This window comes from Mauremys mutica, unplaced genomic scaffold (genome assembly GCF_020497125.1).
Source record: "Mauremys mutica isolate MM-2020 ecotype Southern unplaced genomic scaffold, ASM2049712v1 Super-Scaffold_100463, whole genome shotgun sequence".
Taxonomy (NCBI): Eukaryota; Metazoa; Chordata; order Testudines; family Geoemydidae; genus Mauremys; species Mauremys mutica.
The window spans coordinates 4,198-32,006 of NW_025423344.1; the positions used below are offsets into that span (position 1 = coordinate 4,198).

Consider the following 27,809-nt stretch of genomic DNA (forward strand, 5'->3'; position numbering starts at 1 on the left):
TTTAAGCTGATGGAGTCCATTTAACTTCTCTGGCCCTCAGTTGACTGGAGTATGTGATGCTATCTTATTTAATGTCTTTGAAGCACTTTCAGTTCCTCAGATGAAAGGCACAAGATAGAAGTGCAGCTAGCAATTATTTGTTTTACCTTAGCTCCTGTGAGCTCTAGCTGTAGACCTGGCCCTCATTGTGCTTGGTGCTGTACAAACGTAGAACAAAAAGATGGTCCATGTCCCAACGGGCTTACAGCCCATTATTTATATTATGGGAGCATCTACAGCCCGCGGCAGGATCCGCGCCTGTAATACAGCCCACTGTACAGTTGATTCATTGGGCTTGATTCTCACATAAAGACCACTTTCCACCAGGCAGGCAGCGTAAATTGTCCTTAAAGTGGTCATAACTTACATTTACAGACGTGCTGCAGCCCTAGCACGCTGGCAGAGTGGGGAGCGGGGGAAGAGGCCTGGGAATAAACAAGAATGAGGCCCATTGTGTTTTGCCATTTGTTCATTGATTATAATGGTCCAATGAAATATTAGCTGGTGATATCTTATGATTGGCTGATCTGTTTTTTCCTCCCTCTAGTTACGGCATCAGCAGTGGAGCCTAGTGATGGAGAGTGTGGTTCCGTCAGACCGAGGGAACTACACGTGCATTGTAGAGAACAAATATGGCAGCATTAGGCACACTTACCAGCTAGATGTAGTAGGTAAGATTTCTCTACTTCCTCTTCACTTCTGATACACAGTCGTCATCAAGATGGCTTATGTGCAATGATGATTTTGGGCTTAATCATATAGTCCGTCCCCTGAAGTGAATGATGCGGGTCCATAACCACAAACCCAGCTGGCCCTCCTTCTCAGCAAGCGTTCAAGGAGTGAATGCACTATCCTGGACATAATGCTTCCTGTTCAGGACTGAGGCACGTTGACTGGGGCAGTGTCTGGGAAGCCTACGCTGCATCTCCCCAGGCGTACCCTTTCTGTGGGTAAGCAAAGAGCTGTGTTCTCAGGGGTTGCTCATCCAGCACCTTTCATGAGCCCTAGCCCAAGCTCCTGTGCAGACATTGGTAGTGGCGCTGAAAGCCACAGACAGGCATGTTCAGTGGGGAGAGGTGTTAAAAACGGGTTCCCCATTTTCACTTCAGAAAGGTTCCGCCACCGGCCTATTCTCCAGGCTGGACTGCCTGCCAACCAGACTGTGGTGGTAGGGAGTCATGTCGAGTTCCACTGCAAGGTGTACAGTGATGCCCAGCCTCACATCCAGTGGCTGAAACACGTGGAAGTCAACGGCAGTAAATATGGATCCAACGGGGCATATGTCACGGTGCTAAAGGTTGGTAGACTAATTATAAAGTGAGAGGCAAGTCAGCCAGTCTAGCTCCCTCATAATGTAGGAATGTTCCCTAAAGGACGCTTTGTAATGGAGATCCAGAATTACATGATAGCATCAAGAGCTGTATTAATAGATAGGTTTTGGTGTTGAAATTGACATTAAAACAATGTGTCCCTCCATAAATATTTTTCTGTAGTAAGTCACCGTTTATCTGGTCAGCACTTTACCCTTTTCTCCCCCACACTCACCCTACTAACCAACAGTCAGTCCTGTTGTGGGGGCAATTTTTCCTTTTGAATTTTTCAAAACAGTCAGTCCTGTTGTGGGGGCAATTTTTCCTTGCTTGCATGCTTCATTAGTGGGACAGCGTAAGAGCCTGGAGAAGGGAACCTTTTGCTTTTACGCCAGGTTTCAAACGGGAATGAATAAATAAATGTGGAAGATGGGCCACTGAGAACAAAGAAACAAAAAAATCTTCATCTGCTTTTGAATTTTTCAAAACAGTCAGTCCTGTTGTGGGGGCAATTTTTCCTTGCTTGCATGCTTCATTAGTGGGACAGCGTAAGAGCCTGGAGAAGGGAACCTTTTGCTTTTACGCCAGGTTTCAAACGGGAATGAATAAATAAATGTGGAAGATGGGCCACTGAGAACAAAGAAACAAAAAAATCTTCATCTGCTTTTGAATTTTTCAAAACAGTCAGTCCTGTTGTGGGGGCAATTTTTCCTTGCTTGCATGCTTCATTAGTGGGACAGCGTAAGAGCCTGGAGAAGGGAACCTTTTGCTTTTACGCCAAGTTGCAAACGGGAATGAATAAATAAATGTGGAAGATGGGCCACTGAGAACAAAGAAACAAAAAAATCTTCATCTGCTTTTGAAATTTGCCTGTAAATCTGTGTGGTGTCCTCAAACGTGCTGGGAATGTGGCTTATCCTGTGTTTTTCCTCTTTCTATATATGTGTATTTTTCCCCCTTGTAGACGTCAGGTGTTAACACAGCGGATGAGGAGCTAGAAATTCTGTACTTGCGAAATGTTACTTTTGAGGATGCAGGGGAATATATTTGTCTCGCTGGCAATTCTATGGGGTTTTCACATCATTCTGCTTGGCTGACGGTTCTACCAGGTATTTCCTTCTGCGCTGTGCCCTTTCTTTCCTCTTGGTGATGCTTCAGTGTTCAATTTAGAAATGCCACAGCTCATCTGCTAAGCTGGCTCACAGCCATGTAGCTTGCTGCACAGTCTGTACGTGTATGTATAGACAATAGTGTGAAAGTAGAATGAATTATATTGTAAAAATAAGAATGGATTAAAGAAAATGTTGTATGTACCTTTAAGCAGAAATAAGAAATGTTGAAATACAGGTGCCAGGAAAAGAAACATTAGGCATAAACAATGGTGCTAATGGCGAAACATTAACAGAAGATGGGTAATAGTTAGTAAGGAAATAAGATATGCATGCCTAGCCCAGATAAACGTATCTGATTCTGCCTCCTTTGTTATCTTGTTAAGTTCTCACCCTTTTATCTGTATAAATAAGATAGTTTGTGTCTTGCATGGTGCTCACATTATCTGGGTGTTATTAGCAGAGCGCTGTGCTAATAAAACAGAGTGGTCTGACAAACTGTGAGTCCTGAGTCTAACTTTGACAATAGCCATGCCCTGATTATGGGTGGAACCCCCATTTTTCACATTGCTATGTTCCTTCATGGGCGCAGTCACTGAGAGCCTGATCCAAAGTGCAATAAAGTCAGTGGAAAGACTCATTGAAATCAATAGGCTTTGGGGTGGAGCTTGAGTGGTTCCATATCCCCTTTGCCCACAAAGGATTAGTGTTCCCCCGTGAGTTTTCTTCATTACTGTGCCCATGAGTGCAGCTGTACAACTGCTTTCAAGTCACATGCACCCAGCTTACCCAGCTCAGCATTTAGCCCAGAGTGAAGTGACTGTGTGAAAGGAAGCAGAGTAATTTCACTATAAGGAGTTCCACTGCTGATTAAAGAATCATGGTGCATCTTCTTTCTGTTAGTATGTTTTTGGTTTTGCCTTGACCCCTTGTAAATTCAGAAGTGCCTGGACTGAAGGGAGCAGGTGGGGAATCATACTTGATTTGCGCTTTGCTTGAGGGGGGTTGCAGGATTGAGCTCTGAGTGCATGATGCTAATTATGTTCTAGCCATCAAAATGATTGCGCTCATGCCTGTTCAAGGGGCCTACGGGAAGTTCCGACTTTCTGGAATCCTGGGGTGGGATTTTTGCTAAAATTATTGGGATCATCTGTCCTTCCTTTACTTGTCCGAACAAAATATTTACATTATGAATTATAATATAATTAAGCCAAGTTTCCCATTTATCCTCCCCCAAGTATCGTGTTTTTAACCTCACCATACTTTGGAGACAGGCGTGATTCAGGTGGGATAAACTGAAATCTTAGCTTGAGTTGCCATGTTAATCCCTTGTCTGGGGCACATCTGTTGCCAGCATTGGAGTCAAAACTGATGAGTGAAATAGAGGAAGGGCCTGATCCTGCATTGTTTGCAAAAGCAAAACACCTGTTGTAGGCATTCAGAGTTGTGGATTTGGGAGGGCTCCTGTGTCAAGTCCAACGGGGTTACGCATAGACAAAGAGGTGTCCAACCTAGGCCTGATCCAATTCGCACTGAAGTCAATGGGAAGATTCCCATTGGTGACAGTGAGTTTTCGCTCAGGCCCTACCAGAATTTCTCGCACTACATGTGTACATGTTGGCTGCTGTCGCCTGTCCTCACTTCCATCTCTTGTTACTCTACAGAGCTAGTGGAGGCGGATGATTCTGGCTCCATTTTTGCTGTGATCCTCCGCTGTGGGGTTGGCTTCGTTTTCTTCTTCTTGGTGGTTGTCATCATGATTGTCTGTAGGGTGAAAATGACCAACAAAAAAGCCATGAACACCCCTACTGTACAGGTAACAGAAAGTAGATACAAGATTCCTATAGCCCCAACCTACCTTTACATTTCCTTTCTACGTTAGGAACGTGACCCTATGTTTTTACTCAGGCAACAATCCCATTAACATCAGCAGGCCCTTTGCCTGCATGAGGGTCAGGCCCCGTGTCTCAGTTTGTTTCACTTATTCATTTATTTTTTTCAGTGAAAACTTAGTGAGTGGCAGTTAACTCTCTTTTTAGTTTGCAATTATTGTTTGTCAGAGGCCAGCAATTCCCCAGAGCCCTGGGCTTACCTAGGACTAGTAAAACAGACCCTTAAACCAGCCCTGCTGGCCACTCGTAACAACACCCCAGGGAAAATGGACCTTCCAGAGAATAGCCTACAGTCCTGTGCCCGTAGCCAGCATGAAGGGGAGGAGTGGGAAAAGAAGTGCAGTCCTGGTCCTGGTCCCACTGAAGTCACTCGCAAAACTTCCACTGATTTCTGTGGGTCCAGGATTGGGCCTTCTTTCCGCAAGGGACAATGATGGCACTCTGTACAATAAAAATCCCATCCAGTCGTGCATCAGGGACTGGCACTGCAGAGCAGTAAGCGTAGGAATTAAAAAGGACTGCAAACCCTGCTGGTTCAGCCTCTCTGGCTGTAAACCACCTATTGGGACTGGAAAGCTGGGACTGACTCCATGGACACAAACACACTCCATGCATATAGGCCAGAACTTTAGCTGCTCTAAACTGATGTAGCTGGTGTAAATCAATAGAGTACTGTCTTCAGTGAGGCTGCTCTGGTTTACACTGGCTGAGGATCTGGCTCTGCCTGCCTAGATAGATACACTCCCATAATATGAGACTGATATTTTTAATTTCCAGGTTACAATTGATTGTAAGTCTTCAATAATCAAAGATTAGTTCAAAGTGATTTTCTTGGCTGGTTCCTTTTCAAGCACCGCTGCGTGTATCTGACACAGAGGCAGTTGGCAATAACATTTTATTTGCTCTATTGAAGCCGGTGTCATTGGAGTCAAACCCTTCCATGAATTCCGGTACCCCGCTGGTCAATCTCACCCACCTCTCATCCAGCGATGGGCTGAAGCTAGCAAATGTCTCAGAGCTCGAGCTGCCTGCTGATCCCAAGTGGGAATTAACAAGATCTCGGTCAGTTAAACGTGTCGTTCTTCTGTCTTCATTCCAGTCCTCAGCCCGGTCACACATTAATTCATTTGTTTGTGTCTGTCACTTCAGCCTGACTCTGGGGAAACCTCTGGGTGAAGGTTGTTTTGGTCAAGTGGTGATGGCAGAAGCGACTGGGATCGATAAGGACAAACCAGACAAGGCCATCACTGTAGCTGTCAAGATGTTAAAAGGTACAGAGAACAGCACCATGAAGGAATGGCAGGAGTTGGGGCTGTTAGGCATTTGCCCTTGGCATTTATCTTGGTTTGGGGTTCATTTTTTATTTAAAAAATATGACTACATAAGAAGAGCAAACCTAAGGCCAAATTCTCCCTTTGGCTTCCATAACTGATGCTTGTTTCCACAGATTTCTGTTAGGTGGGTCACAGGAAGTGCTGAGTGTTATCTTAAGGGTACCTAAGCGGATACAGCATTGGACTTGGCTACAGGAGACCTGGGTTCAGTTCAACCACAGGTTTCCTCTATGATGTTGGACAAGTCACTTTCTTTACCCTTTGTCGGAGCACCTGGCCTTTAAAATAGGGATACTGCTTCCCGATCTCATGGGGGTATTGAGTATAAAATCCATTCAGGGTTGTAAAGTGCTTGTCTACTTGGGTGATGAGGGTCATATAAGCACTTCAATAGATCTTCCTATCAAATTGAACCCTGGCCAAGCTCCCTGAGATTACATCTCAACAGCTTAAGAAGAGGCAAAACAATGAGATTGGTTGGGCTCCTCCAGATTCTCCTGTTTTCCCTGCCTAAAGCACTGAAGCTGCAGTGACTTGACTAGCTGTGGAAAACACCTGGAGGGGAGTGGCATGGCTAAGCCAAAGCAAGAAGTGCTGAGGTTCTGCGCAGTATTAATACTAACACCAGCTGCAACTTTTTTCAAATGAAAATTTTTTCCATGAGAAAGTGGGGTTTGACAAAACCTCATTGATCAATTTTGATTAAACTTTTTTTGATGGGGAAGATTTCAACATTGCCAAACTGAAACATTTTGATGTTTTGTGTTTTGGTTTGATTTTGAAAACTAACAAAAAAAAATTGGTTTTCCAATTTATTCTGGGGGCTTTTACCCCACGATTCCAGACATATTTTACCTGCCCCTGGTTCTTTTCCAGTACGAAAAAAATTGGAGAAAGTTTGTTTGTATGTATGGGAAAAGGTGGGGTAGAGTGGCGGTGAAGCCCCAAAAATCCTAAAACTGAAGTTGACAATCCAATTTTTTTTTCAGTTTCTAAACATCAAAACAAAACTCACAATGTTTTATTTCCGTGTCAAAATTTTTCAGAACTTTTTGTTTGGCAACAAGTTTTGATGTTTCAAGTTTTCACCCTGATTTGGGGCAAAAGCAAATAGGGATTTTTAAGAGCAGGCTGGACAAACACCTGTCAGGGATGGTCTAGATAATACTTAGTCCTGCATGAGTGCAGGGAACTGGACTAGATGACCTCTCGAGGTCCCTTCCAGTTCTGTGATTCCTGATTAACATTTCCTGCAGGATGACCAGCTCTCAGAAATGCTCAGATGGCCACATGGCCAGCCTCCGTTCACTGAGTGTATAACATACTGTATAGTACTAATGCAATCTAGTTATGCTTTTACTCTCTAGACTCTAAGAAACGCCTATTCCCTTCCTAACAGTTTCTTTCTCTTTTTTCCCCCCGTCTTCTCCAGATGATGCTACTGACGAGGATCTTTCTGACCTGGTGTCCGAAATGGAAATGTTGAAAATGATTGGGAATCACAAAAATATCATTAACCTCCTAGGCGCCTGCACGCAGGATGGTATGTTTCAGAGAAGGCCATATGCTACCATCGTACTTCATGATTTCAGTGGGAAGCAGTCCCATTCTGCTCTGTGGTGCACACCGTACTAGCTCAGCCTTATGTGTACACAGTTGCTTTTCCATACCTCTACTGCAGGTTTCTGGCCCAGCAAGCAGAGGGGTTTCCTCCTGTAATGTAATATTGTGCTACTGGAGCCTCTTATTCCGGCTGTGTAGAGGCCAGGAGGATTTCACCCTTTCTTCATGCATCTGAATTAGCCACAAGATTAGTTATGTCTGTGCACACAATTAAACTGCTTTGCTCAGTGAGAAGTTGGGTGGCTTTTAGATGTTGGAGCAAATATATATATGGCTCTACCTGTTATCGATACTGGTTTTTCAAAAGCTTTTCCTTATTGTCCTCCTTTTTTGGGAAAAAAATGGAGCTGGAAGCAGAGAGAGTGGTGGTTGGACTGTCATTTATTATTATTTACTCCCTGAATGCCCAAAATATGCTGGCTTTGAGTCCCAGCCCTGTGGGTTTAGGCAATTCACATAATACTCTCTATGTCTAAGCCTTCCCAGCCATCAAACGGAAAGGATAATGCTCGCCCACAGGGCAGTGAGGCAGTTGAGTTAATGTTTGTGTGTCGGTTCTGAAGAGAGATGTTTGTCAGTGGCCGCTTGGCTAGGGAACCTGACCCGAGTCCTGTCCCTATCTAACCTTCTTAGGTACTTCGGTGGCCCTCAATACTATAGTATCTGAGCACCTCATAGTCTTTAATTCATTTACCCCCAGAACACCCCTGTGCGGTAGGGAAGTTCACAGATGGGGAACTGAGGCACAGAGACAAAGTGACTCACCCAGGGTCATACAGGAACTTTGTGGCAGAGCTGGGACTTGAATTTGCATTTCCTAAGCTAGTGTTCTAACCATTGGCCCTTCCTCTTCAGTGCTACATTTGCGGCTGACCTGCCTCATAGACTCTGCATCAGAAGGGACCGTCATGATCATCTAGTCTGACCTCCTGCACAACGCAGGCCACAGAATCTCACACACCCACTCCTGTAACAAACCCCTAACCTATGTCTGAGTTATGGAAGTCCTCAAATTGTGGTTTGAGGACCTCAGGGTGCAGAGAATCCTCCAGCAAGTGACCCATGACCCGTGCCCCATGCTGCAGAGGAAGGCAAAAAACCTCCAGGGCCTCTGCCAATCTGCCCTGGAGGAAAATTGGTTCCCGACCCCAAATATGGCGATCAGCTAAACCCTGAGCATGTGGGCAAGACTCACCAGCCAGCACCCAGGAAAGAATTCTCTGTAGTAACTCAGATCACACCCCATCTAACATCCCATCACAGACCATTGGGTATATTTACCTGCTAATAATCAAAGATCAATTAATTGCCAAAATTAGGCTATCCCATCATACCATCCCCTCCATAAATTTATCAAGCTTAGTCTTGAAGCCAGATATGTCTTTTGTCTCCACTACTCCCCTTGGAAGGCTGTTCCAGAACTTCACTCCTCTAATGGTTAGAAACCTTCATCTAATTTCAAGTCTAAACTTCCTAGTGTCCAGTTTATATCCATTTGTTCTTGTGTCCACATTGGTACTAAGCTTAAATAATTCCTCTCCCTCCCTGATATTGGTCAGGCTAAACAAGCCAAGCTCTTTGAGTCTCCTTTTATAAGACAGGTTTTCCATTCCTCGGATCATCCTAGTAGCCCGTCTCTAAACCTGTTCCAGTTTGAATTCATCCTTCTTAAACATGGGAGACCAGATGAGGTCTCACCAATGCCTTATATAACGGTACTAACACCTCCTTATCTTTACTGGAAATACCTCACCTGATGCATCCCAAGACCGCATTAGCGTTTTTAACGGCCATATCACATTGGCAGCTCATAGTCATCCTGTGATCAACCAATACTCCGAAGTCCTTCTCCTCTGTTACTTTCAACTGATGTGTCCCCAATTTATAACCAAAATTAATCCCTAAATGCATGACCTTGCACTTTTCACTATTACATTTCATCCTATTACTATTACTCCAGTTTACAAGGTCATCCAGATCTTCCTGTATGATATCCCGGTCCTTCTCTGTGTTAGCAATACCTCCCAGCTTTGTGTCATCCGCAGACTTTATTAGCACATTCCCACTTTTTGTGCCAAGGTCAGTAATAAAAAGATTAAATAAGATTGGTCCCAAAACCGATCCCTGAGGAACTCCACTAGAAACCTCCCTCCAGCCTGACAGTTCGCCTTTCAGTACGACCAATTGTAGTCTCCCCTTTAACCAGTTCCTTATCCACCTTTCAGTTTTCATATTGATCCCCATCTTTTCCAATTTAACTAATAACTCCCCATGTGGAAGCATATCAAATGCCTTACTGAAATCGAGGTAGATTAGATCCACTGCGTTTCCTTTGTCTAACAAATCTGTTACCTTCTCCAAGAAGGAGATCAGGTTGGTTTGGCACGATCTACCTTCTGTAAAACCATGTTGTGTTTTGTCCCAGTTACCATGTACCTCAGTGTCCTTAACTACTTTTTCCTTCATTTTTTTCCCAAGACCTTGCATACTACAGATGTCAAACTAACAGGCCTATAGTTACTCGGATCACTTTTTTTCCCTTTCTTAAAAATAGGAACTATGATAATGAGCTTGCAATTTTATGTGCCAGTTCCTTTAATATTCTTGGATGAACATTATCTGGGCCCCCCAATTTCATCCCATTAAGCTGTTCGAGTTTGGCTTCTACCTCGGATGTGATAATATCTACCTCCATATCCTCATTCCCATTTGTCATCCTACCATTATCCCTAAGCTGCTCATTAGCCTCATTGAAGACTGAGGCAAAGTATTTGCTTAGATATTGGGCCATGCCTAGATTATCCTTAACCTCCACTCCATCCTCAGTGTTTAGCGGCCCCACTTCTTCTTTCTTTGTTTTCTTCTTATTTAGATGGCTATAGAACCTTTTACTATTGGGTTTAATTCCCTTTGCAAGGTCCAACTGTACATGGCTTTTGGCCTTTCTCACTTTATCCCTACATGTTCTGACCTCAATAAGGTAGCTTTCCTTGCTGATCACTCCCATCTTCCATTCCTTGTAGGCTTTCTGATTTTTCTTAATCACCTCTCTGAGATGCTTGCTCATCCAGCTTGGTCTACAACTCCTGCCTATGAATTTTTTCCCCTTTCTTGGGATGCAGGCTTCTGATAGTTTCTGCAACTTTGACCTGAAGTAGTTCCAGGCCTCCTCTGCCTTTAGATCCACAAGTTCTTCAGTCCAATCCACTTCCCTAACTAATTTCCTTAATTCTTTAAAGTTAGCCCTTTTGAAATCAAAAACCCTAGTCCCAGATCTATTTTTGTTTATCCTTCCATCTAGTTTGAACTGAATTAGCTCATGATCACTCGAACCAAGGTTGTCCCCTACAACCATTTCTTCTATGAGGTACTCACTACTCACCAAAACCAACTCTAAAATGGCATCCTCTCTTGTTGGTTCTTCAACTACTTGGTGAAGGAATCCATCAGCTATTGCATCCAGAAAAATCTGAGCCCTATTATGATAACTAGCACTTGTCCTCCAGTCCATATCTGGGAAGTAAAAGTCTCCCATGATCACACAATTCCCATTAGTGTTTACTTCATTAAAACATTAAAGAGGTCTCTATCCATATCCAGATCAGATCCTGGCGGTCTGTAGCACACCCCAAGCACTATCTCAGGGGTGGCTCTAGTAGCTTTCTTCCCCAATGTTATTTTTACCCAGACAGACTCTATCTTATCCATTCCTTATTTCTTTAGTCTACCTCATCATTGATATACAGTGCTACTCCACCACCTTTGCCTTTATTTCTGTCTTTCCTAAACAGCACATACCCTTCAATACCTGTACTCCAGTCATGACTACTATTCCACCATGTTTCTGTTATCCCTATAATATCCGGTTTCACTTTCTGCACCAGTAGCTCTAGTTCCTTCATTTTTTTACCTAGGCTCCTTGCATTAGTGTACAAACATCTTATTTTTTTGCCGTTTGGCTTCACTGACATTCTTTACCCGATTAGGCACAGACATTCTACCACCAGTATCCAGGGACGGCTCTAGGCACCAGCAAAACAAGCTGGTGCCTAGGGCGGCAAAATATAGGGGGCGGCAAAAGGCTGGGGCCCCAGCTCATCCTGCCGCTGCGAGCCGAGGAGCGGCCCGTCCCCTGCAGCCAGGCAGGGCCGCGCTACCGGCTCCGCTTGGGGGAGAGGGATGGCCCCTTACCGGTAGCGCGGCCCCGCCTGGCTGCAGAAGACGGGCCGCTCCTCCTCCGCTTGTTTCCCAGGTCCTAAACAGCGCTGCAGCCGCTTGGCTGGGGGAGGGGGGGCGGGGCTGAGCTCCGCCCCGCTCAGAGCCGCGTGGGGTGGGGGCGGGGCTGCAAGCTCCGGGCCGAGCGGAGGCAGCTGAGCTCAGCCTGGAGCTCGCGGCCCCGCCCCCTCCCCACGCGGCTCTGAGCGGGGAAGAGCTCAGCCCCGTCCGGAGCCATGCGGCTGCCGCGCGGTGAGCTGGGGGTAAGCAGCCGGGGCGGGGGGAGTGGCTAAGGGGCAGGGAGTCCCGGGGACACACAGGGGGCAGGGAGGGGGCACAGGTTCTGTGGGGGGGGCGGTCAGAGGCCAGGGAAGGGGGGTTGGATTGGGGGGGTCTCAGGGAGGTGTTTGTCAGGCACCTCCCGACCCCATTACCCCCCCAGGCCCAGCCCCTCTGAGGTGGGCACCCCCCCAAACCCATCCTCCCCACCCAGCCCTGATCCCCAGCTCCAACCCCAGCCCCTAGGACCTGGGCACCCCCCCAGCCCCATCCGCCTCACAGCCCTGACCCCCAGCTCCGAGCCCAGCCCCTCTGATCCAGACACCCCCCTCACCCCATTCCCCCCACAGCCCTGACCCCCAGCTCCGAGCCCAGCCCCTCTGATCCAGACACCCCCCTCACCCCATTCCCCCACAGCCCTGACCCCAGCTCCGAGCCCAGCCCCTCTGATCCAGACACCCCCCTCACCCCATTCCCCCCCACAGCCCTGACCCCCAGCTCTGAGCCCAGCCCCTCTGATCCGGACACCCCCCTCACCCCATTCCCCCCACAGCCCTGACCCCCAGCTCTGAGCCCAGCCCCTCTGATCCGGACACCCCCTGACCCCATTCCCCCCACAGCCCTGACCCCCAGCTCTGAGCCCAGCCCCTCTGATCCGGACACCCCCGACCCCATCCCCCACTGCCCTGACCCCCAGCTCTGAGCCCAGCCCCTCTGATCCGGACACCCCCGACCCCATCCCCCACTGCCCTGACCCCCAGCTCTGAGCCCAGCTGCTCTGAGGTGGGCACCCCCTGACACTATCTCCCTCACCCCAGCCCCCCAGCTCCGAGCCCAGCCCCGTTGAGCCGGGCACCCCCCGACCCCATCCCCCACAGCCCTGACCCTCATCTCCAAGCCCAGCCCCTTTGAGCTGGGCACCCTCCGACCCCATCCCCCCACCCCAGACCCCCAGCTCTGAGGCGAGCCCCTCTGAGCCAGACAACCTCCGACCCCATCTCCCCACAGACCTGAGCCCAGCCCCTGTGAGCCGGGCACCCCCCAGAGCCCAGCTCCCCACCCAGCCCTGGGCAACAGCAGCACCACCTCCAGGCAGTGACAGCCCATTGGCACCAACCATCACCATCACCCAGCAACAGCCCATTATGTAATTGCAAATGTAGACAGACCAGTAAAGCATTTAATGTTTTTAAATAATGTATTTGGTGTATTTTCAAATTATTACAAATTAATTTTCACTAGTTATTTTTTACATTTCCAAATACATGTTACTATAGTATTGCAACTTTTTTTATGGAAGGGGTCCCCAAAATTGCTTTGCCCTGAATCCTCTGGGCGGCCAGGGAGGGAGGGAAACGGGGTCCCCTGGAGCCGAGCCCCAGCTGCGATGGCGGCGAGGGGCTCCTGGAGTGTGTGAGGAGGTGAGCGGCCGGCTGGGTTCGTCGGTGCTGAGCAGGTAGCCCCGCAGCCGGAGATCCTCGCCTTCCCTCCTGCCAGGGCTGGGCCAGGGCACCGTGAGGCTGAAGAGCAGCAGGTCCAGGGGGCTCTCCAGGTCTTTGGCCGCCAGCATGTCGAGGGTGAGGGCGGTGAGCGCGAACTGATCCACCTTGGCCACCAGCAGTGCTGCGAAGCCCAGGGAGGGGGCCGTGTTCTTTATGCCACCCCGTAGCCGTGCCGCCACCTGGAAGTACTCCCGCTCCGCGCCGCCCAGCAGCTCCACCCGCATGGGGACAGAGTCACAGCTGGGCCAGGCTTCTGCTGCAGTGTGCTGGTAGCGGATCCCACATTTTGGGGGGAGGCCAGTGCTGGGGCAACAGGGGGTGTGAGTGGGGGGTACTGGTGGGCGGGGGGGGCTCATGTCTGGGGGCGGGGGGGGCAGCCAAAATTTTTTTTGCTTGGGGCGGCAAAAAACCTAGAGCCGGCCCTGCCAGTATCACCTATTAGACTGGTATCTACACTATCCTTCCTCCTTATGTCCATTCTCCTACCCACGGCTGTATCCTTTCTTGCTTTGTTTTCTTCCCTCTCAATGTTAAATTCCGGCATGGAGATTACCTGGACATCTCCCCCAGATTCCTAGTTTAAAGCTCTCTTAATCAGTTGTGCACCAGCCGCCATCCTAGAAATCTATTTCCCTCCCTACTTAGGTGAAGTCCAGCCCAAGAGAACAGTCTTCCGCCCATGAATGCTTCCCAGTGGCCATACATCCCAAAGCCCTCCTTATAGCACCACTGCCTGAGCCATCTGTTGATCACCATAATGTCACCTCACCCCTCTTTCCCTTTCAGTAAAATGAGGCTAGTGACTCTCACTCTGCTTTGCAAGGCGCTTTGTAATTATGATGTAAGAGCCAGATTGTGACTGTTTTTTGTTGGCAGGCCCACTTTACATTCTGGTAGAATATGCGTCAAAAGGGAACTTGAAGGAATATCTCTGGGATCGTCGGCCGCCTGACACATTTTCACTCAACACCTGCAAGCTGCCAGAAGAGCAGTTAACATTTAAAGATTTAGTCTCGTGCGCCTACCAGGTGTCCTGTGGCATGGAATATTTGGCATCTCAGAAAGTGAGTTGAGTGACTTGGAGTCTGTTATTTATCACGTACATAAACATATGTGTCATGTGATAGGTGTGCACAGTGCATTGTGGGCAAATATATGACTGGGTTCTACCCTTAAGAGCCTAGTACAGGAATTATTTTTTTCAGTAAGAAATGCATTGCTGCTTGCAAAGAAGCATTGTTAAGGGACCTAGAAGTCCATTTGTGTATGATCACATCCATTTATGAGCGATTTTAGCTGGGTGCCCCTTTGCTGTAATCAACAATCCAACAGTAAGACTAAGCTTGATAAATGTGTGGAGGGGATGGTATGATGGGATAGCCTAAATTTGGCAATTAATTTGGCAATTGATCTTTGATTATCAGCAGGTAAGTATGCCCAGTGGTCTGTGATGGGAAGTTAGATGGGTTGGGATCTGAGTTACTACAGAGAATTCTTTCCTGGGTGCTGGCTGGTGAGTCTTGCCCACATGCTCAGGGTTTAGATTGCCATATTTGGGGTCGGGAAGGAATTTTCCTCCAGGGCAGATTGGCAAAGGCCCTGGAGGTTTTTCGCCTTCCTCTGCAGCATGGGTCACGGGTCACGGGTCACTTGCTGAAGGATTCTCTGCAGCTTGAGGTCTTCAAACCGCAATTTGGGGACTTCAGTAACTCAGACATAGGCTAAGGGTTTGTTATAGAAGTGGATGGGTGAGATTCTGTGGCCTGCATTGTGCAGGAGGTCAGACTAGATGATCATAATGGTCCCTTCTGACCTTAAAGTCTATGAGTCTATGATCAAGTATCAGAGGGGTAGCCGTGTTAGTCTGGTTCTGTAGAAGCAGCAAAGAGTCCTGTGGCACCTTATAGACTAACAGACGATTCAGACGTCTGTTAGTCTATAAGGTGCCACAGGACTCTTTGCTGCTTCATGAGTCTATGAGTAAGTGTGTGAACAGTTTGGCAATACATGGACATTGCAGAGTCCGTATGAAAGGCAGACCTCAGTTGCGTGTTTTCAGTGAGCAAATACAAATGTCACACAACAGAAACGTCTAAAGGCAGAAGTAATTGACTATCAGATGTCCGACCTTCAGTCAGTCTCAGCCACTAGCCAGAGGTGGCCACAGTCAGATTTAGAGCCATGCTGCGCTGTACGCTGCATCTTGGTGGCGTCAGCATGACAGCAAAATTGAAAGTCACTTTGAGAGAGAATCTCATCTCAGACAATAGAATCAGGAGCCTCTGTGGCCCCTTTTCAGTACTGCTGAAAGTGCAGAGCATCAAGGCTGAGGCAGAGACACAGCCTGTGACAAACATTCATTTGTTAGAAGAGCAGTATCTCTGGTTAGTTACCAGGTGAACGTAGACTCCCTTGGAGTTAGCCCAGCGAAGGATTTGACCCATTCATAACAAGACCTGACACTTACATAGAGCCATCCGTGGGCTCCGAAAGCACTTTGCAAACATTGGACCTGACACTAGTCTCGCAATTGACAATCAGGCCCATCTTACAGATGGGGAAACTGGGACATTAGTTTATACACAGTGAGTCAGTCGTAGAGCAGGGAATCAAATCCTAGTGTCTTGATTCCCATTGCCCTCCTGTAAGTAAACCATTAGCCCAGACTCTCCTCCCTGGTGGTGGCAGCTTGGTGTTCAGCCCCGGGATCTAGCCGATCTCCAGTCCGAGTGTCCTGTCCTGAGAGAGCAGATGAAGAAGCACTGCTGTCTTGCCTGTGTGTGTGTGTGTGTGTGTGTGTGTGTGTGTGTGTGTGTGTGTGTGTTTGGTAGATGTTGCTTAGAAGCCGTTTGTCTGAGACTGCATGTGGCAGCGATGATCTAAAGGGCGAAGAATTAAATGGTGCAGCTTTATTGGCTTTCAGGTAAATGAATCGGCATAAACCACGAATCATAAGCAGTTTAACGAGCCCATATTTATCTCCATGCTCACCTTTCACAGTGCATTCACCGAGACTTGGCAGCCAGGAACGTGTTAGTCACTGAAGACAATGTGATGAAAATAGCCGATTTCGGCCTAGCCAGAGATGTTGGCAACATCAGCTGTTACAAGAAAACAGCCAGTGTGAGTACACAGCTGCCAAGTGCATGGCAGGTCCCAGCGGTGGAGGAGTCAGCAGCACACGCCCTTGGTCCACACCTTCTTTTTAAACAAATTACTGCATTGAGAAAAACATTGGGCCCTGATCCAGCAATTGGTAGCAGGCAGACAGGCCCCTGTACCCACAAGGAGCCCTGTTGAGATCATCGATAGTCCTGCTGAAATGACAAAAACACCCCATTTGATTTCAGCGGGATCACAGTGAAGCCATTGGGTGAATTCACTCTGTGGATTTCCCCCTACAGTTCAGACTAAGCAGCATTTTTGCACTGAGTGAAATGATCTCTTCAAGCCAGCGAGGCCTGTGTGTGTTGGTCCCACTCTATTTTGAAACTGTCCAGCCCCACAGCTGCGTTCGTACACGATGGATGCTGTTTTTCATGCAGAGATTTAAATGTCTTGATTCATTAAACCTGTCTTGGCAGTGAAATGCAGCATGCAAGAGGGTGAGGGTGTTTATAATGCAGATAGTCAGTGAAGACCGGGGATCAAATGTTATATTCTGTTTACATGTGGCCACTACTGCCTGCACAGTGATCAGGGAAGCAGATGTGGTGACTAATGAAAATGTTTCAAACTGGATTAGAATAGAAGATTCAGATAGTGCCCTTGTGGCTGAGTGAATATGCTGATGGAACATTCCCTTTGTCTTCCTAATTACAGGGTCGGCTGCCTGTGAAATGGATGGCTCTAGAAGCATTGTTTGACGGGGTCTACACTCACCAGAGCGATGTGTAAGCATTATTTGTATTCTCTCTTCTGTAAATTTCACATGCTGTAGCTTCAGTGATCCAAAATCGTAGTTTCAGCACGTAGGTAATGCAGCAATGGACACGTCAGTTTACCTAAATTAGAGAGATAGAAAGAGACACACAATCTCTATTTTAAAAAAGAAAATGAAGGAGGCAAAATATATTTTGAAAAAGTGGACTTTTAAATGTAGCACAGCAGCAGTGCCAAGGCATTTAACATTAGACCTGTGCTGATTTTTGTAGGGGGTTTCTGTTCCAGTCCGGCCAGTGAAATAAGGGTTGTAACAAGCAAGCTTTGCTATCAGCTTGCACAGTGGCCTGTGGTTCCTAGCCTGTGATTCAGTGAAGCTGGGCATGAATCATTGGATTTGTTCCATTCAGTGGAGCTGGTGGAAGACCTAACGAAGAGCCAGGGGTAATAAATGGGCTGTCACCTATCTGATTAAATGCTGATTTCAGTTTCAGACGTGGTGCCTGGGAGTTCTTTGCTAGTGAGTTGGATCAGCAGAGATCTCCAAGTAACTAGTGAAAATGGCCTAGGCAATTAGTCATGCTATTGACGTCTGTGTTAGCTGTGCATGGCTGCACTGAAATAAAGCAAAAAACCAAACAAACTGAAAAACCTCATTGAATTTTAAACATCTTTCTTTGGTTCCCAGCTGGTCTTTTGGAGTGCTGCTGTGGGAGATCTTTACTTTGGGGGGGTCTCCATATCCGGGAATTCCAAGCAAGGAACTCTTCAAATTCTTAAAAGAAGGCAATCGGCTGGACAAGCCAGCAAACTGCACTCATGACCTGTAAGTGAGGGAGGGAGTAGCTTTATGGCTTCATTTCTAGAAACCTTGGCTGACGCACGAGTTTATTTTCCTTCTTAATTCAGTTTCTCCAGGGTGTGTGTGTATAAATATTGCTGCCCATTCCTTTGTCTGACCCCCACTTACTACTGTTTACTGGTCCTGCTGTGCGATTGTCCGGCTGGCTCCAGATAGACTTACCGAGCCTGATGCATTTAGACTCATTACATCACCGACAGTCAAAATATGCAGCTACGCTTGCTATGCTTGGTCGATTCATGTCAACCCATGCCCAGCTCAGGTCTGTGGATTTGCCTAGGGAGGCTCAGGCATAAGCAGACTAAGCAATCGCTTAGGTCCCCAAGCAGTATTTGTTGGGGTGGAGCAGGGGAAGAGGATAGTCCTTCTTTGAGCCCCCAGTGGGCTAGCAGTGCCTCTGGTGACTTACCCTTCGAATGCAGCATTTCCTGCCTGATGTATTTGTCTGATTGCAGCAGTACTCCGCTCCCGGCACGTTGGCCACTGTGCAGACAAGAAACACTTTCTCTGGCCCTGAGACCATTGCTAGGAGGCCGGTTCTGAGCCTCTGAAAATGGCATCATTACGTTTAGTTTCCTTTCTTGTTGTTTCAACTTCAGTAACTCCCTAAACAAATGTGAATTAAGTAACATTTAATTGCCTGCGTGTAACTCCAGTCAGTACGCTGGGACTGAGGCAGGACAAATCACTATTCGGTGAGTGTCGTGCTAGCAGTACTCCATTTTAAGCCTGTTGTCTCGCCGTTCCCAGCTGTTGTCTTTTAACTCTTCCCTGGTCCAGTTGGCTTTGCCTACTCCACACTGTGGACAAACTGTGGACAAACCTGCTGTAGGCAAAGCTTTTCCTGCTGTATGTTGGATTTCAAAGCAGACCAATCTGTATTAAATTGGTATTTGCTCTTGTCTCTGTGGGAGGACGCCCTCTCCTGTAAACATCATTGGTTCCTGCTTAAGGGAGAGGGCACTCAAGACCAGTAGGGCCTGATGAGTGTCCTCTTGCTCCTAGCAAAGTGACAGGGCGAGAGCCAGGCCTTAGCATTGTTTACCATACAAACCAGATTTCCGACTAGGACATTAGGGGCTTCTGTTTGGATAATCCAATGGCTTCCTAGTCAAATGTGACAGTTTATGGCTAGCTTTGTGATTTGCAGGTCGCCCACCTTATTGTAAAGGGGTGTGCGTGCATGTCAAAGAAGTTGAAGTGTGAATTTCCTCCTCCTTGATTTCCCTTTGGGGCCTCTGGTCCTGCTGCCAAGGCCATGAATGCTGGGGCTACATAGAGCACCAAGCCATTGGCAACCTTAGGCCTATGCTGCCAAGGACTGTGTGATAGACAGCTACAGTAATAAAACTCCTGATAGACCCAGCTGCCTTTCTCAGTACTCTGTAGCCTGGGCTTTCCCTCCCTCTTCACACCCAGTTTCCATACCTGCCCCTCTTGGGCTCCGGCACTGTGGGTTCCTAAGGCCCCGTGCTGGAGAGGTTTACCTAGGGGATCCCCTTTCTTTACTTCTGCTGCAGGCATACCAGCTGGGTTGTGTTACGCCCTGTAGCAATGCACAGACTGGTGGCTGTATCTGGGCTGGGCAGTGGGTTCAGGCACAGAAGGAGCTGCATGTCTCACTTTGTTTAGAGCAATGCAAAGGAGTGGGGGCTGGTTCTGCCCCAGCAGGTGCATGGGCCAAAGCCTGGCTGTGCTGGGACATGTAGATCTGCACACGTGCTCTTCTCTCTCCCCCACCCCATCACAGGGAAGGCCTCTTGCTCTTTGTTCTCCTCAGGTACATGATCATGAAGGAGTGCTGGCATGTAGTCCCATCGGAACGGCCAACCTTTAAGCAGCTAGTGGAAGACCTGGATAGGGTCCTGACTGTAACACCAACGGAGGTAAGTGTTTCTCTCTGGCTAAAGATCAGTCCTGAGCAGAGATGGGCCTGAACCAGAGCCCTGCAGTTGAGCTCTGGAGGTGGCTTGAAATTCAGACCTGGCCCCTATCTTTATAATTGGCTAAGCCAAAATCCCAGATCCCCAAACCCTCATGCTTTGGGGGTGTTCAAAACCCAGCTCTGGCATCCCCAGCTCTAACCCTAATGCTTGTGGTAACTGAAAAGTGTTGCAGCATCATTAGCTATCTCTCCTCCCTCACCCCCGACCATGTAACCATGTGACTTCTCTCCTTGCAGGAGTACCTTGACCTTCTCCGTGCCATTTGAGCAGTATTCCCCCGCCCGCCAGGACACACACAGCACCCACTCTTCGGGAGACTATTGCGCAATGAAGGCTGTTCCGTGAAACTGCTTGGTAATTCAAGAAGCTTTTTGTTGTTGAGCCATAGAAGTTTGGGGTTATTTTTTTCCCCATTTTGCTGTATAAGAAGTCTAAAAGCACTGTTTCTCCTGAAGGAACTAATCTCTAGCCAAGATGATTTGAGATATATATATATATATATATAAAAAAAAAAAAAACACCCCCCTGTTAAATGTAGGGGTGCTGACTTCTGGACCTCCGGGAATGGATTATCGAGTGCCAGAGTTGCCATTCTGTGCCTGCAATATAAAGAAGAGGAAAAAAACCCTTTCTTTTTCTGGGGAGGAGAAGTGTAAAGAATGTAGAAATTCTTTGCTTATGCAATCTGTTCATGAACCTTTTTGGTGAAGCTGAAGAGACACATTGCCTGCAGGGATTAATATATTTATATAAATAGCTGTATTTTTGTTGGTTGTTTTTTTTTTTTATAGTCACTTGATCATTACCCAGCTACTTATATAAAAAAAACCTCCCCCCCCCCCACAAAAATCCCTTTTTTTGACATAGTCACAATCTCAAAGGAGTTAATGGTTTGGTGGCAAACAGCGGTTTGACTGTAATAGATCATAACCCTCTCTTGCACTTGGGCTGCGGGTGACTGGTGTATACAGAAGAGTCAGAACATTCCAAACGGAAGGGCAAATGCATGAAAGTCATTGTAATGTGTTCATTTTGGGGGTCATAGAGAGGAAAGCGTCAAAGTGGTGGGTATAAAGGTACCACATGTCTCCAGGGAATTGCTAAATAATTAAATCAGAAGCAGAATTATGGTATGTCTATACTACCCACCGGATCGGCGGGCAGCGATTGATCCAGCGGGGGTCGATTTATCACGTCTAGTCTAGACACGATAAATCAACCCCCAAGCGCTCTCCCATTGACTCCTGTACTCCAGCGCCGCGAGAGGCACAGGCAGAGTCGACGGGGGAGCGGCAGCAGTTGACTCACTGAAGTGAAGTGAAGACACTGCGGTGAGTAGATCTAAGTCCGTCGACTTCAGTACATTATTCATGTAGCTGAAGTTGCGTAACTTAGGCTGCTGCAGCGGCCCAAGCTCTGCAAAGCCAGTGAGTGGACTCGGGGCGGAAGCCACCAGGATGGGATGGGGTGGGGTGGGGAGGGGAGGGTAGGGCTCGCGGGGGGGCTGTGCACCCTCCAGGGGAGTTCAGGAGGCAGGGAGAGAGGAACCTGTTCTGGGGAGCAGCCCCTGGGCACGGCTGGCCCCTGGGGTCTATAAAGGCTTATTGGGATTTGCCCCTCAATGAAGTGAAGTGCAAGGGGCGGGAGCGCAAGGTGGAAGTTTTGCCCAGGGTTTTGCCCTGCCTCAGGGGGTGCGTGCACCCCAGGTGAAGAACCACTGCACTAAACTGATATCTGCATTTTAATTTAATTTTAAATGAAGCTTCTTAAACATTTTAATAAACTTGTTTACTTTACATACAACAATAGTTTATAGACTTACATAGAGAGACCTTCCAAAAATGTTAATGTGTATTACCAGCACGCGAAACCTGAAATTAGAGTGAATAAATGAAGACTCGGCACACCACTTCTGAAAGGTTGCTGACCCCTGATCTAGACCATTCCTGGCAGGTGTTTGTCAGGTGCCTGACCCCCCCGACCAGTCAATTTTTGCCCCCTGCTCAGAACCTGGCTGCCCCCCTCCTCTGATTTGCCCCCTTTGCCTCTTTTTAACCCCTGTAAAAAGCACTCGGCACAATCTTACACTTCGTAAGGGCAGGATGAAGGGCAGTGGCTTCAGCAGATGTTACTGAGCATGCTCACTTCACCATAAGTAGCACATTCCTACAGGAAGCAGGTTTCTGTACTGCACCTGCGGGAGAGTTAATTAATCCACCCCAATGGGTGATAGCAGCTATGTCTGTGGGAGCAGCTCAAAAAATAAATAAATTCCAATTGACGCTCCTTCGGCAGGAGGCAGGCAAATGGGAAATGCCAGCCTGAGGGATTTTCCTGGCAGATAAGATTTCCAACTCTCCCGGACCAGATGCCATTGCCACAAATGGTGTTTGCTCCAGGAGAATTGGCAACCCTAGTGTAAGATGAAAAATTTTCCCCACAGACCCTAGAAGAGGCTGAAAAGCTGAAGAACAATCAGCTCTGGTCTGAGCATGAGCAGCAGGTATAACAGGCCAGGGGAAGGGAGGTTAAGCAACGGTGGTTGAAGCATGAAGGGACATAGGAATCTTTAGCGCATCTGGCATGTAAATACCTTGCGATTCTGGCTGCAACAGTGTCATGAGATTGACACTTTGAACTTGCAGCATTACCTCCTGCAAATGGAAACAAACCTCTTTGTTTAAGCAATTGGCTGAACAAGAAGTAGCACTGGGTGGAGTTATGGACTCTGAAATTTTACATTGGTTAATTTTTGAATAAAGGTATTTTTTACATAATTCTACATTTGTAAGTTCAGCTTTCATGATAAAGGGATTGCACAACAGTGCTTGTAATAGGTGAATTGAAAAATATGATTTCTTTTGGGGGTGTTTTTAAGTGCAAATACTTGTAATTAAAAAAATAAAGGGATCTCTGTACACTTTGTATTCTGTGTTGTAATTGAAATCAATATACAGTAACTACTCACTTAAAGTTTTTCTCTGCAACCAGGAAAGCCAGAAACTTCCTTTGTTTAGGAAAGGAAAGCCAAGAGTCTCACCTCATCACATGCTTCCCGGAGCTGGGGCTTTCACAAACACACCAAATACAATGAGACTCATTATAAAATCATGAATGTTGGAAACACCGCAGCTTCTTTTCATTGAGCCAGAGCTGTCTTAGTGTACATGAGAATCAGGCCTTTGAAACATTGATATCAGCTTAACCTAGGTTTTGTCTTGTGAACAGAGCCGGCTCCAGACCCAAGCGCGCGCTTGGGGCGGCCGGTGGACCTCCCGCAGGTACAGGGCCGGCTCTAACATTTTTGCCACCCCAAGAGAAAACAAAGAGTGCCGCCCCCCCTCCCGAACGTCGCGTCGCATCGCGCCGCCCAAGTCCCCGCCCCCCCGAGCGTCGCATTACGTCGTCCAAGTCCCCGCCCTCCCAAGCTTACCCCAAGTCCCCGCCCCCCAAGTGTCGCGTCATGCCACCCAAGTCCCCGCCCCTGAACGTCGCACCGCCCAAGTCCCCGCCCCTCCAGCATGGCGCCCCGCCTTCCCAAGCCCCGCCCCCCCCAGCGCCGCCCGACCGAACCAAAAAAAACAAAAACAAACCCCGAGTGCCGCCCTGTCCCGAGGTGCCACCCCAAGCATGTGCTTGGTAGGCTGGTGTCTGGAGCCAGCCCTGTCACAGGGGGATGCCTCTGATTGCAGGACCAGAGCCCTAGTGGTACATTTTTCACTGAATGCTTCAGAGGGAGCCATGGCCGCAGAGAACCCCCTGGAAAGTCTCCAGGAGGAAGCTCCACGTCCCATTTGTCTGCAGTATTTCACAGAAGCTGTCACTGCAGTGCAGGCAGGTCAGACAGTGCTGGGAGGGATCCGATACAGCTGTCTCCTGTCTGCAGAAACTGTGCAACGGAGAAATGTCAGGCCCAACAGGCAGCTGGGAAACATGGTAGAAATCGCCAATTGGCTGAGTTTCCAGGCAGCAAAAGGAGCAGGAGGGAACAGGGTGTGGGGGGGAACAGCAGAAGGCTCTGAAACTTCTGTGAAGAGGATCAAACTTCCATCTGTCTGGTTTGCCATCTGTCCCGGGTTCAGAGAGCTCCCACGGTGACTTCCACAGAGGCGGCTGCCCAGGAGTACAAGGTAGGGAATTGCTGTCAAGTTTAATGGGTAATAACTTTGGATTTTAATTACAGGCTAATTTCACTGAAAGTTCCCTGGCACAGGCATGACGCATCATTCAGCTCTGTAAACCCTTCATGGTATGGGAGATACTGTAACAAAATAACTGATTTGACAGAGTGGCAACAGAGGCAAGTCTTTAACGATACCTGATGTGGGAAAATGTCCTCTGAGATTCTGATGGGGATTCCTGAAAATCGTCATCATATAAAGAATTCTACCAATCCCAAAGGATCAGACACATCACCCACCAAATTAATGATACTTCAGTTCTTCCCCAAATACGCGCTTACAGCCAATTCTTGTTAACGAAACTATGATTTACTAATAGAAGAAAAGACAGTATTGGCTCAAAGGTCATTAGACATATAAACATGAATAGAGCCCTTAGGTCAGTTTCACCACAGAGATGGTGCGTTAGAATTGAAAAGAGTCCTTTTCAGAATCATTTCATCACATTCTAGTCCAATGTCCAAATGTTCAATATCAGGGCAGTGCAGAGGGGACTGGAGATCTCAGTCTTACGACTCAAATGCCCCCTGAATAAAGCTTAAGAACATCGGAGATAAAAGGATCAGGTCTCAAGAGTTTACACACACATTTTTGCAGCCTCTCGACAGCAGGCAGCCCTTGGGTGAACAATAGGTTTTGGAAGTAACCTTCTATTTCGCAAACACCACAGGTAATAAAACTATACGGATTAACATAAGGTAATTATCCATAAAGCCATTCATAGACAGTTTACCACAAACTTTAAAGAGAGATATATACAATGACATTATTAAACCCAAGTTTAATCTAAGTGTTATTTCCCTCTTGTATGGATTGTCTGATGTTTAACAAGGCCGGACCTCCGTGTGTAACTTTTCCCACAGATTAAGCACTGATGGGGTCTCTCTCCAGTGTGGATTGCCTGATGTGCAACAAGGTGTGACTTCTGTATGAAGCTTTTTCCATAGTCGAAGCTCTTATGGGGCCTCTCTCCAGTGTGGATTGCCTGATGTGCAGTAAGATTTGATCTGTGTTTGAAACTTTTTCCACAGTCGAAGCACTTATGGGGCCTCTCTCCAGTATAGATCGCCTGATGAGCAACAAGGTGTGACTTCTGTATGAAGCTTTTTCCACAGTCGAAGCACTTATGGGGCCTCTCTCCAGTGTGGATTGCCTGATGTGCAGTAAGATTTGATCTCTGTGTGAAACTTTTCCCACAGTCCAAGCACTTAAGGGACCTCTCTCCAGTGTGGATTGCCTGATGTGCAGTAAGATTTGATCTGTGTGTGAAACTTTTTCCACAGTCGAAGCACTTATGGGGCCTCTCTCCAGTATGGATCGCCTGATGAGCAACAAGGTGTGACTTCTGTATGAAGCTTTTTCCACAGTCGAAGCACTTATGGGGCCTCTCTCCAGTATGGATTGCCTGATGTCTAACAAGGTCTGACCTCCGTATGAAACTTTTCCCACAGATTAAGCACTGATGGGGCCTCTCTCCAGTGTGGATCGCCTGATGAGCAACAAGGTGTGACTTCTGTATGAAGCTTTTTCCACAGTCGAAGCACTTATGGGGCCTCTCTCCAGTGTGGATTGCCTGATGTGCAGTAAGATTTGATCTCTGTGTGAAACTTTTCCCACAGTCCAAGCACTTAAGGGACTTCTCTCCAGTGTGGATTGCCTGATGTGCAGTAAGATTTGATCTGTGTGTGAAACTTTTTCCACAGTCGAAGCACTTATGGGGCCTCTCTCCAGTATGGATTGCCTGATGTCTAACAAGGTCTGACCTCCGTATGGAACTTTTCCCACAGATTAAGCACTGATGGGGCCTCTCTCCAGTGTGGATCGCCTGATGTCTAACAAGGTGTGACTTCTGTATGAAGCTTTTTCCACAGTCGAAGCACTTATGGGGTCTTCCCACAGAGGTTCCCTGCGATTCCCCGTGCCCAGGAACTTCCTGCTGTTGGTTCCCCTCCTCGTTCTCACTCACTCTCACATCACCTGCTGGGAGAGAGACAATCCGGACAGAAGTCATTGTGCTGGGGAGAAATTAAGAGGAATATCACCAAGGGGAAACCCAACATACTAAAGCTGCACAGATGGAGCAATTGGATTCTGCCTCCACTTCCCACCCAAACTTTCACAGAGAAGGAAAGTTGGAAGGAAACTCCTGCAGGTAACAGGACACATGGAAAGCGATGTCAGTGATACCTGCTGGCTGCAGCCCTGCCCTGGGTGAGATGAGGAAGGAACTAAGGGCACTTATTGATACTACATTTTTGGGATTCTCAACTTTTTTCTTCATTCCCCAGATGGTTTGAGTGTCAGTCCTCACCTGTGTGGGCGCCTCTCGGGATCCCTCTTTCCTCACTGGCCTGGAGATCGGGCACCCACGGCTCTTCCCCTCGTTCCAGCCGGGTGATCAGGTCAGGTTTGGGAAGGGGAAATCCCGTGCAGGGAGTGAAATCAGAGCAGATCAGGATGAGTGGAGGATTGAGAGAGCATCTGTCAGAAAGGACATTCCATGGGTGGAACCTGTCCCTGTGTTGTGTTGGGGAATGTGGAATCTAAGAGGATGGGAACGTGGTCACTGAGCCCCCTTGGGGGAGGCAGACGTCTGGGGAGGAGAGGGGAATTGTGACACACACCCAGCTCCAGTGTTAAACCCCTGCCTATTTCTAAACCTGCGGAGTCCAGAGCCCTCCACATAGCTGAGCTGTTCCCAAGGAGGAGGGAGAAGAGGGATTCTGTGAAAGACCGAGAAACAACACAGACAGGACAACACATGGCTTCTCCACCTTGCAAGCTAGGAGGGCTGGGTGGGGATGGTTTAGTATGTGCCTTAGGTTTTGACACCCTGGTCTCACTGGAGAGTGATGAGGGAAGAACCTGACCGGTGTCAGACATGCAGACCCGCCTCCAGCTTCCAATAACCATGGGGCCAGGAATCCCTTTGTGACAGTGTACCCCATAAGGCTTTATAGTGAGGTGCTCATAAACGTATGTATGATATAACTGGAATAGGGTTTTGCTACATATGCCATGTAACATATCTGTGTAAAGGTTATGATCTACTGGTTATGTTCATCCTAGTTGTGTGCAGGCACCATTTGTGTGTTCAAAGTTATGAACACCGGCTCTATAATTGCTTGACTTCTAAATAGCCTTAGGTAGAACATTTGCTCACTTCTTGGAAAAGGAATGTGCAAGTTCAATGCTCAATCAGGAAGAACTTAACAGACAAAAGAGCTTGGAAGACTCCAATCCACATAAGAAGTCTACCTGAGGATGTTCAAGGTAGCATGTGGGTAATGGCTGCTACCTGCAAGGCCTGAGTCATGCATGGGCAGGTGACTTGCCCATGTGATTCCGAATCTCCATTTTGTGACTGGATTCTACACAGGGTGAGGAGGGGGTCTCCACCCACAAGAGAAAGTCTATTTAAACCCCTGGGAGACCCCTCCATTTTGTCTTCAGCTGGCTAAAGAAGGAGCCTCTTCCCCACCCCCCACCCCCAGGATACTTGAAGGAAACTGGAACAAAGGACAGTAACTACAGAGGGTGAGAGTGATTGCTGGACCCAGGCTAAAAGGAGATTAGTCTGTAAAAGGGAACATTCTGGAACTGGTGAGGAGCTTATCTGTATTTAGTTTGATTAG

The 27,809-nt window shown here is 47.6% G+C and overlaps 1 pseudogene; it reads left to right on the top strand.

Moving 5' to 3' along the window:
* Nucleotides 1–592: 592 nt before the first annotated feature.
* LOC123361307 lies at nucleotides 593–20,338 on the top strand (annotated as a pseudogene).
* The last annotated feature ends 7,471 nt before the right edge of the window (nucleotides 20,339–27,809 follow it).